At 33.8% G+C, this 9,620-nt stretch overlaps 1 pseudogene; it reads right to left on the minus strand.

Moving 5' to 3' along the window:
* Nucleotides 1-2,392: 2,392 nt before the first annotated feature.
* Nucleotides 2,393-4,314, minus strand: LOC140239525 (uncharacterized; annotated as a pseudogene).
* Nucleotides 4,315-9,620: the final 5,306 nt, after the last annotated feature.

Below are 9,620 nucleotides of genomic sequence, written 5' to 3' on the forward strand. Positions count from 1 at the left end.
ATCTAAAGTGTTACTGAAAAAACATATACTTCGTTTTATTGATATTCAGGGACATCTTATTAGCTCGTATTCAATCACGTAAATTTTGTAACTCAGAATTTACTGTGTGCACAAGAATATTTGGATCTTCATGTGAAAAAACACATTTGAATCATCGGCGAAAAGTATGAATGATAACACTTGGGAGGAAAAAATCATTAATGTAAACAATAAATAACAGCGGGCCCAATAAACTACCTTGTGGCACGCCACAGTTAATTTCTCTCATGTCAGAGTTATAATTGTTTATGAAAACATATTGTTTACGATGAGTTTAACTCGTGAACCACTCCAAGGCCTTCCCACGTATACCATAGTGGGGCAACTTATAGAGCAATATATTATTATGGTTTATAGTGTCGAAGGCCTTGGAGAAGTCCAGGAAGACACCGATCAAATGAGAGTGATTATCTAAAGCATGTGCTGCTTTATCAATAAAATTCAAAAATGCATGAGAGGTGCTATGCTTTTCTCGGAAACCAAACTGGAGTTTGTTAGAAAACAAAGCGTCTTCGAAAAAAAATCATCGTTCTTTTACATATAATTTTTCTCTAGGATTTTTGATAAACAAGATGATAAAGAAATAGGTCTATAATTATTGTATCTAAGTTATCTCCATTCTTGAATATATGAATAACTTTCCGGAAACTGACCATTTAACATTGACAAATTGAAAATATACACCAAAGGATCCACAATAGAATATATAATTCCTTTTAAAAATCATATTGCTTATATCAGTATAACCTGCACCTTTTTTTTTTTTCAAACCGGATACAATAACCTCATACCTAGTGGTAGGAGTAAAAAATATTGAGCGTGTATTATACTGATTCAAAAAATCAGTAAAATGTTTATCAATATTGGGAATTTCTTGAGCAATATCTTTTCCAATTGTTGTAAAATACTTATTGAAAAATATTTGCAATATCCAGAGAACTATCAATAACCTTGTCATCATATCGAATTTTCATAATAATGACAGCTTAATGAGATGAGGTGGGTGACTGTCTGTCGCGAAACAACCGGGGGGGGGGGTAATCATATCCTCCCAATTCCTTCACAATATGTAATACAATTCTACTTGCACAACTCTCATCTCTTTGTTATGGAGGATAGATCAGAAATACATGACATTGAGCAGCTTCAGCCAAAATTTTGAACAAGAGTGAATGGGTCTAGTATGTATGACTGATATAACTTTTTTTTTTTCACTTTTTTTTTATTGATTTTCAAAAACAAATCATACATAACATTAAAACGATCAAAGCAAAAAATAAAAATAAAAATAAAACAAAACAAAACAAAACAAAACAAAAAAAGCAGCCATACCAAGTATTTCACAAATAGCAGTTGTCACCCCTTTTCACAAATCATCTTAAAGCAAAATAATGTAGGATTACGAGAGATGTCCCAAGCAAACCGCCGACAAGCCCGCGAACATGCCAGCCGGACCGCCGCTCAATCCACCAGCACCAATTCGGGCCCCTGGCAGACTCCATTCTTTATTCGAGTGTTACATTTTTAGTTAAACATGACAAATCATCCACCCACAGTTACGATACTCTTTACTCGACCCTTCTTTCTTCATACACTTACGCAAACATGCATACCCACACACAATAATCAATATACAAAATGGAATCTGCCCACAGAGCCGATCGGGTTAGGCCGGAATAGAGAGAGCAGCAAACCCACCCAGCAGGCACCCAAGGCCACCAACGGAAAGCCGGAGTCATTCCCGAAACCTGCTGGCAGTATAAACTGTATGTGACTCGCTGGAATGGAAAACAACCTAAAACAGCATAAACCATGTAAACAAGTTTTGCATAATACTCATACAAAACCCAAATAAGTACATGTATGTACTATTGTACATAACATTCTTTCAGGTTTAACAAATGATAAAATATCTCAACATCCATGTACCTACAATCCTAGTACAGTATACTAGTAGTAATCTAACTTACTAGTAAGGGAAAATTAAGGCAGTCCTTCTGTCTCATGAAAATTTGTACCCCATCCACATTAAGTGTCACTAACATGACACATACAGAATATGTACAAGTACTAAGAATATGAAAAATTGTGTTACATTAAAAAAAAATATACATAACTTATTGAAGATGAGGGGTTTTTCAATTTATAGATAAAGATACGAATACATGGCTACATGTATTTGACAATAGCAATTAAGCTTTCCTCTTTAACAAATTAATACAATGTCCCATAAAACATCATCCACAGACCTGTATGGGCAATGTAGCCTTAAAAACCAAAAAAGCTTTTGAATCACCCAATTCCACAGAACAGATAAGATAACCAACTTCTTGAATTATACATAATACAAAATTATGGCTGATTCTGCAGAAACATGTAAAATACATACACATTGTATACCATCAAAACATGCCAAGGTTAAAACTACTCATACAGACCCATGTGAGATGTCGTCTGCAAAACTAAAAATACTATTTACAGATCAAATCTCCATTTCCTGAAATGAATCGAAAGTTTGTTATTTCTTTTAGCAATATTATACTCAAGCTCCTTGTTGGCTATGACATACGATTTATAACCTTTAAAGCTTGGTGGTTTATTTTGAAATTTACAAATATAAACATAATATTTAAGTAAAAGAAAAAGATATGTCAAAAATTTATCAGAATCAAAACCAAACATTTGTTCAAATAATGAAACATTTAGTGGCTTATTGATTTTCTGAGAGATAGCTTTAAGAGTATCCTCCCAAATGGGTTGAACTGAAGGACATTGAACAAAAATATGAATATAGGTTTCAGGGGCATTCTTACAAAATGAGCAATTGGGAGAATCTTTTCTTTTAATTTTATATAGAAAGTTATTCAAACCTATAGCTCTGTGAAATAGCTTAAAATAAAAAGATCGAATACGTGTATTTATGGTACATAAAAAGTTGTTCACATGAACCTTTTCCAATTGATTTCTTCGGACTCTTGGAGGTCACTCCAAAATACAGTCTGTCTTTCTGGATAACATGTTTCTTGTATTATACTGTAAGCGAACTTTGGATTTTTTTGAGTCTTTAAAAGTTTTGCTTTAATTTCCTCAAATATTTTGTCTGGAGTTAAATCAGAGGAAACAAACCAATCTTTTGGAATATTTTTCAATAAAAAATTGTATTTCCGCCTGTCCTTTTTGCTAATATCGTAATCCAAAATCAGTTCTTCAAATAATTTATAACCTGGATGGGGAGGGTTGAGTAGATCACTTATAAAGACAATACCTTTGTCTAACCAATCTTCATACAAGAAGTATTGTTTGGATTTTGAACGAATACTTCTGTTAAACCAAATGCATTGACAAGAACCAATTGCAGAAAAAGCTGTATTAAATTCATCTTTAACAATTTTTTCTCTAAAAATGTACCATGTTTGAAGAGATTCGGCTAATTGACTTGAGCCTAATTTGTTCAAAATACATGCAGGGGGATGTGCTTTCCACAATATATCTTTTCTACCACTAAAATCATCTAAAATACATAATTCAATAAATTTCCATATACTTTGATAGTTATCATCAAGAAGCATTTTGACCCATGTCATTTTTTGTGCAATCGAAAACATGTATGGATCAATCATTTTTAAACCACCCAAAGAGTAATCATTACACAAGAGGTGTCTTTTGACCCTATCACTTCCACCACTCCATATAAATTTATATAGTATTGTGTTTATTTGTCTAAAAAATTTCTTTGGTATTTTTATACATAATACCGAAAAATAATACAGAAGTTGAGGCAGCAATAGGGTCTTTATAACACAGATCTTCCCGACCAGATAAATTTCTTACACGCCAACAATTCAAAATATTTTCAATGGATTTAAGCTTTGTCTTGTGGTTAAGATCATACAGATTACCTATGTTCAAAGAAAAATGAATACCCAGAGTTTTAAAAGTAGACTTATTCCATTTAAGACCTTTCTCCGAAAATGGAAATTTTTGAGAACCCTTTAAAGAACCAATCCAAATTGCTTCTGATTTAGAGATGTTAAGCTTACAGCCAGAACTCTCAGAAAATGAACCAATAGTATCAAAAAGTGATTTAAACGAGTTTTGTGAACCGTCAATGAAACAAGTAGAGTCATCTGCTAGCAAAGAAATTTTCAAATCATTTTCGCCCACTGGGATACCTTTAATATTTAGGTTTTGTCTAATAGCAAGAGCCATAGACTCGATAACCAACAAAAACAGGTATGGGGATATAGGACACCCTTGGAAAATACCTCGTTCCATATTTATTGGTGTAGTCAAATGTCCATAATTTGAAACATAGCTTTTCCTACCTGAGTAAAATACCTTTATCCAATCAATAAATTTATCACTAAAATTAAACTTTCTCATTACCCGATACAACATGCGAAACACTGTCAAAAGCTTTCTGAATATCAAGGAGAAGAATTGCTCCAGGAATTTGCTTTAAATCTGTATATTCTATTATATCAATAATTAAGCGAATGTTATTTCCAATATTCCTTCCTTTTAAAAAACCAGATTGATCTGGATGGATCAAATCCGAGAGACATTTTTTTAAACGATTTGCTAAAGTTTTGGCTAAAATTTTATAGTCTACTGTTAAAAGAGAAATTGGTCTGAAGTTTTTCAAAAAGGAATGATCTTTATCTTTTTTGGGAATCAAAGTAATGACTCCATTTCTTTGTGAACTAGACATTAGTCCATTCTGCAGGGAAAAATTAAACGAATCTAAAAGTAAATCAGAAATGTCTTTCCAAAACACGATATAAAATTCTATGGGTAGCCCATCCAAACCTGGTGACCTGTTATGTTTCATTGAGGTAATTGTATCATACAATTCCTTCTTTGAAAGTGGTTTATCAAGAAAATCCTTATCAACTTCATTTAATTGGGGAATTTCAATAGAATATAAAAAAACATCTTTTTCATCACCTAAATTGTTATTTTGTTTGTTTGTTTGCTTTTATTTCTGCATTCAATCAAATGCAATTTGAATGCAAACTTCAAAAAGTACAAAGACAAAGAATAACAAGTGCAATGAAATGAATCGATAACAGTACATAAATAGATTCACATAGGTGATTGCATTGAGCAATGTTGATACACAGAAACATGAAATAAAATATACAGTATTTTTCAGTAAACAACAGAGATAATTGAATGCAGGAGACCACCATCATAAGCGATTAAACTTGAAATGGATGGAGGCCTCACATCACATTGTTATCACATTGTTATCACATTGTTTTGAGTATAAGAGCTGATAAAATGAATAAATTTCTTCCAATATAGTGTCCTGCTTAACAATAATCTCATCATCATCATTCTTTAATTTAAAAATACTTTTCTTCTCTCCAGACCTCTTTTCTAAATTACAAAAATATTTTGAACTTTTTTCCCCTTCTTCAATCCAACGAATGCGCGAGCGAATAATTAAACCTTTGGTTTCTTCATCCAAAATATCATTTAAGGCTTGAGTTAAAAAATCCTTCTCATTAAGAAGCTCATCATCATTTAAGTCAACACTCAATTTTTTTTCTACCTCCTCTATTTCCCGCAGAAGTTCTCTTTTTACGAAATTCTTTTCTTTCTTTTTACGTGCACAGTATTCTATACAAATGCCGGTAATGGTACATTTAAGCGCATCCCATAAAATATTTGGATTACAATTACTTTTAAAATTAATAAGTTTAAATTCTTCAATGTTGTCCCTAATGATTGTACAAAAATCTGAATCTTTGTGTAAATACTGACAGTTCAATTTCCAAAATCCTGGACCCCTTAGTGGTTGGGCACCTTTAAAATTTAATGTAACGAGGAAATGGTCAGATTGAATACCTGGACTTATTTTTGATTGCGAACAATTAGTAACAAAGTTATCAGAAACAAGAATATAATCAATCCTGGATAACACTTTAGGATTTTTTTGATGTCTGGTGTATTGTTTAAGGTTTGGATTAAAAGTACGCCAAATATCACAAAGATTAAATTCTTCCATAAGTGTTGTTAACATTTCACTTGATTTGACATTAGAGTGGGTGTCCCTACCCCCTTGATAGTCCAGATGGCCCAAAACAGCATTAAAATCCCCAGCACATATAATAGAAGCGTATTTAAATTGGTCTACTTTGTTAAAGACTTCAAGAAAAAAATTGGGGTCATCATTATTTGGACCGTACAAATTTACTAAAACTAAAGGAACTTCATTAATACTAGCAGATATAATGAGGTATCTTCCATTAGGGTCAATGTAAGAAGAGTCAAGGACCAAAGAAACCCTATTTCGAATTAGAATGGCTACACCTCTACTGTTTGAAGAATGGCTGGAAAACCATGATTTTTCACCCCATTGTTGCATCCAAAATTGTTCATCCGATTTTGAAGAGTGGGTTTCCTGAAGAAAAATTATATCACTCTCAATGGATCTTAAATAATGAAAAATTTTGCGTCTTTTTACATGATCTTGAATTCCCCTGCAATTAAATGTTGCAAGTTTTAAATCCATATTTGTAATGTGGGGAAAACAGTCCATTTCTTATTACCTTTATACAGGACTTTCAATAAGTTTGAGAGCAAGAACACCTGAGACAAAATAACTGCCAACAAAATAAAATTATGAGATACAAAAACATACTGAATAATAATACTTGCAGCTGCTGTGAGATTAGAAAAAAGTGGTATGATTAAAAAAAAGAAAAACAATTGGAAAAAAAACAAACAAAAGGATGGGTGCACAAGATAGGGTGGCACCGGGCCTCAAATTGTGAAACGGCCCGGGCCAAAAGTGCAACTTTTGGAGTGGCCTCAATGGCCACCGGCGCATGGGGGCGTAAACACATATCATAATCGTGCCCTTCATATTACATATGAATTGGTACAAAATCAAAATGAAATACAAAATATATCATATGAACAGTCAATACTACAACCATTCAGGTCCCCCCTCAAAGAAAAAAAAAAAATTCTTTCCTTATTTTTTTTTTCTGCTAACAACATAATGGAATCCACATAAGTTATATTAATTAAATGTAATTACTATTCCAAATAAAATAAAAATAAGTTTAGCTTATTTAGTTTTCCAAAGTAAAGATATCAACGGAAGAAAAAAAGGGGTATTTTACTTTAAAATACACCAATAAAATCTTTTACAACAAACTTGCATTATGAAGATCTTATTCTTAAAGATCAAAAATTTGAAAAAAAAATATCAAAATGATAATAACATTTGAAAAAATAATAAGAATCTATTATGAGTGTAATGTATAATCAATTGTATTGACTTCTTCTCTTTAACCAGTACTAAACTAAAATAACAACAAAACACACCCATTATACAAGTTACTGACTACTGTACCACTAATTCTACTTTGTATACAGTGAAACAAACGATATCAATTAGAACTCGATCAGAATGAAATAAAAAGCTTGCAAACAATAATACAGCCAAGTGCAGACAACATTACCAGAAAGTGGAATAAAGTCTTGGAGTTTTCAAATCGGCTTCCTCTCCTTTTTTTCTCTCAAGAAGTAACATTGGTTCAGTATATTCTGCAACAGTATATCAGTTATCAGTAGTTAAAGTTGATATTCTTCTTGTGTACCAGATCTTCCACATGTCTCTAACTGGACTTCCATCCTGAGATGCCTGTATAATCACGAAAAACAGTTTAAAAAGCATACAACAGCGAATATGAAAAAAAAAATCCGATCTGGTGCTCCTGAAGCATGAAACAAGACACCTTGTTTAACTTCCTCTGGGAACGTCGGTATTTGCCGTTGGTGTTACGATCCTGCCCGAAGAATCTCTCGCCTTCAGAATGGCTGGGTAGATAAAAAAAGGCTTGAAACCTTTTTCCTTGAGAGCTTTGAACTTGGTCAGCTGAGCCTTTCTTTGGTCCAACACCCGCTTAGACATATCATCGTTGACAAAAATCTTTCTGCATCTCTGGTCTGGGCCTGAAACAAACTTTATCAGCTCCTTCTTAACTCGTTCTTTTACACGATAACTGTTGAACCCGATATGAATAGGGCGAGGGCGAGAGTTCTTCTGGTTGCTACGGTATGTAGGTGTGCGATGGATTCTGGAGGTCTCGGCTTCAATGTTTATGTTGATCTTGGCCTCAGCAAGTAGGAGCTTCACTGATTTCAAACTCGCGCTAGCCTCATGGGCATCATCTCCTTCCGTTTCTGGCAGGTTGAAAATAACAATGTTAGATCTCCGCGAGCGGTTTTCTAGGTCGTCGATTTTCTCTTCTGCCTTAGCTAATGCAGTTTCCAGTTTGCTTACTTTGTCAGATACCTCGCCAATCTCATGCTCGAGAAGGCCGTGGCTGTTTCGGCAATCCGCAGCCAGCTGCTCAAATCTAGCGTGCATACGGGCTTCAAACGCCCGGGCCCATGCCGGGGCTTGTTCTTCATCGTCCGGCATCGCTGTAGGTACACTCAAGTTTTCGTTTGGAATCACAGAAACATCAGAAAGTGTGCCTGTTTTTACCTTTTTCTTCGCCGGGCTGGAGGTTGGGTCCATTCTTTCGTTCACAACTGTCCATACGATGTAAAAAATAGCAGTATTAAGACTAAAATTGAAATAAATTCAGGGCACGAAAATCCACACGTGTTCACGCATTAGTGTGCGCCGCCATCTTTTTCATGACTGATATAACTTCGTAAATGGCATGATTTTTTAAGGCATCTTTTTGGATTATTTATTGAGAATAGTAAAAAGCGGCAAATATTAAGTTCTTGCAATAGGTATAGTAACAAGTGAACAGAAAGAGATTAATAAATAATTAAACTTACTCAGATCCGCATTAGATCTACATTTTGCTTTGTCTTGTGTTTGTGTTTTCCTTGGAGATGTGAAAAAAAAAAAGATTGCTGGGTGGGTGAGCATGAGATAGGTTACTGAGGAGTGAGACTCACGCCACAGGCGTGAGACTTGGTAGGTTTGCATTGCACTTTAACTGTTTCTTTAAGAGCTTCACCAAATGCCTGAACGTTATGAATTCTCTTCGGTACGCAGAGACTCGACCTCTACCTACACTGTATGTTTTGATAGACTAATCATATAATTTTGTGAAACCTGTAAGTCTCTGGTAGGTGCACCCATTAAAACATTGTGTGTGTGCGATAGAATGTGTCATTCACTTGGTTGAAGAATAATGCTCCATAGGCAGCCAATTATCTGTGTACTCGGAGGTAATTCATTTCATTTTATTTCGTTTTATCTATCTATTTCGGCACGCCACATGCTTCACCGCATTTCCGTAACGTAAAATGACATATTATATCCAAAAAAAAAAAAAAATTATAAATTATACATGTACAAAAGTATAAGATATGTATACAACTTAGACATGTATGTATCTGTCAGAGTATACCTATTGCTTTACCTCTAATATTTGCAAATCACACTATATCTTTGCCATTTATTCATGTAATATTTACGAAAATAAATCATAAATCACTGTAAATCACAAGAGTCTGAATCTAAATTACGCACGCCATACAAATTGAAGGTAATCATTTCATTAAAAAATACTCGTCACCACAATCGCACCATGTTA

This window comes from Diadema setosum, chromosome 16 (genome assembly GCF_964275005.1).
Source record: "Diadema setosum chromosome 16, eeDiaSeto1, whole genome shotgun sequence".
NCBI classification, from domain to species: domain Eukaryota; kingdom Metazoa; phylum Echinodermata; class Echinoidea; order Diadematoida; family Diadematidae; genus Diadema; species Diadema setosum.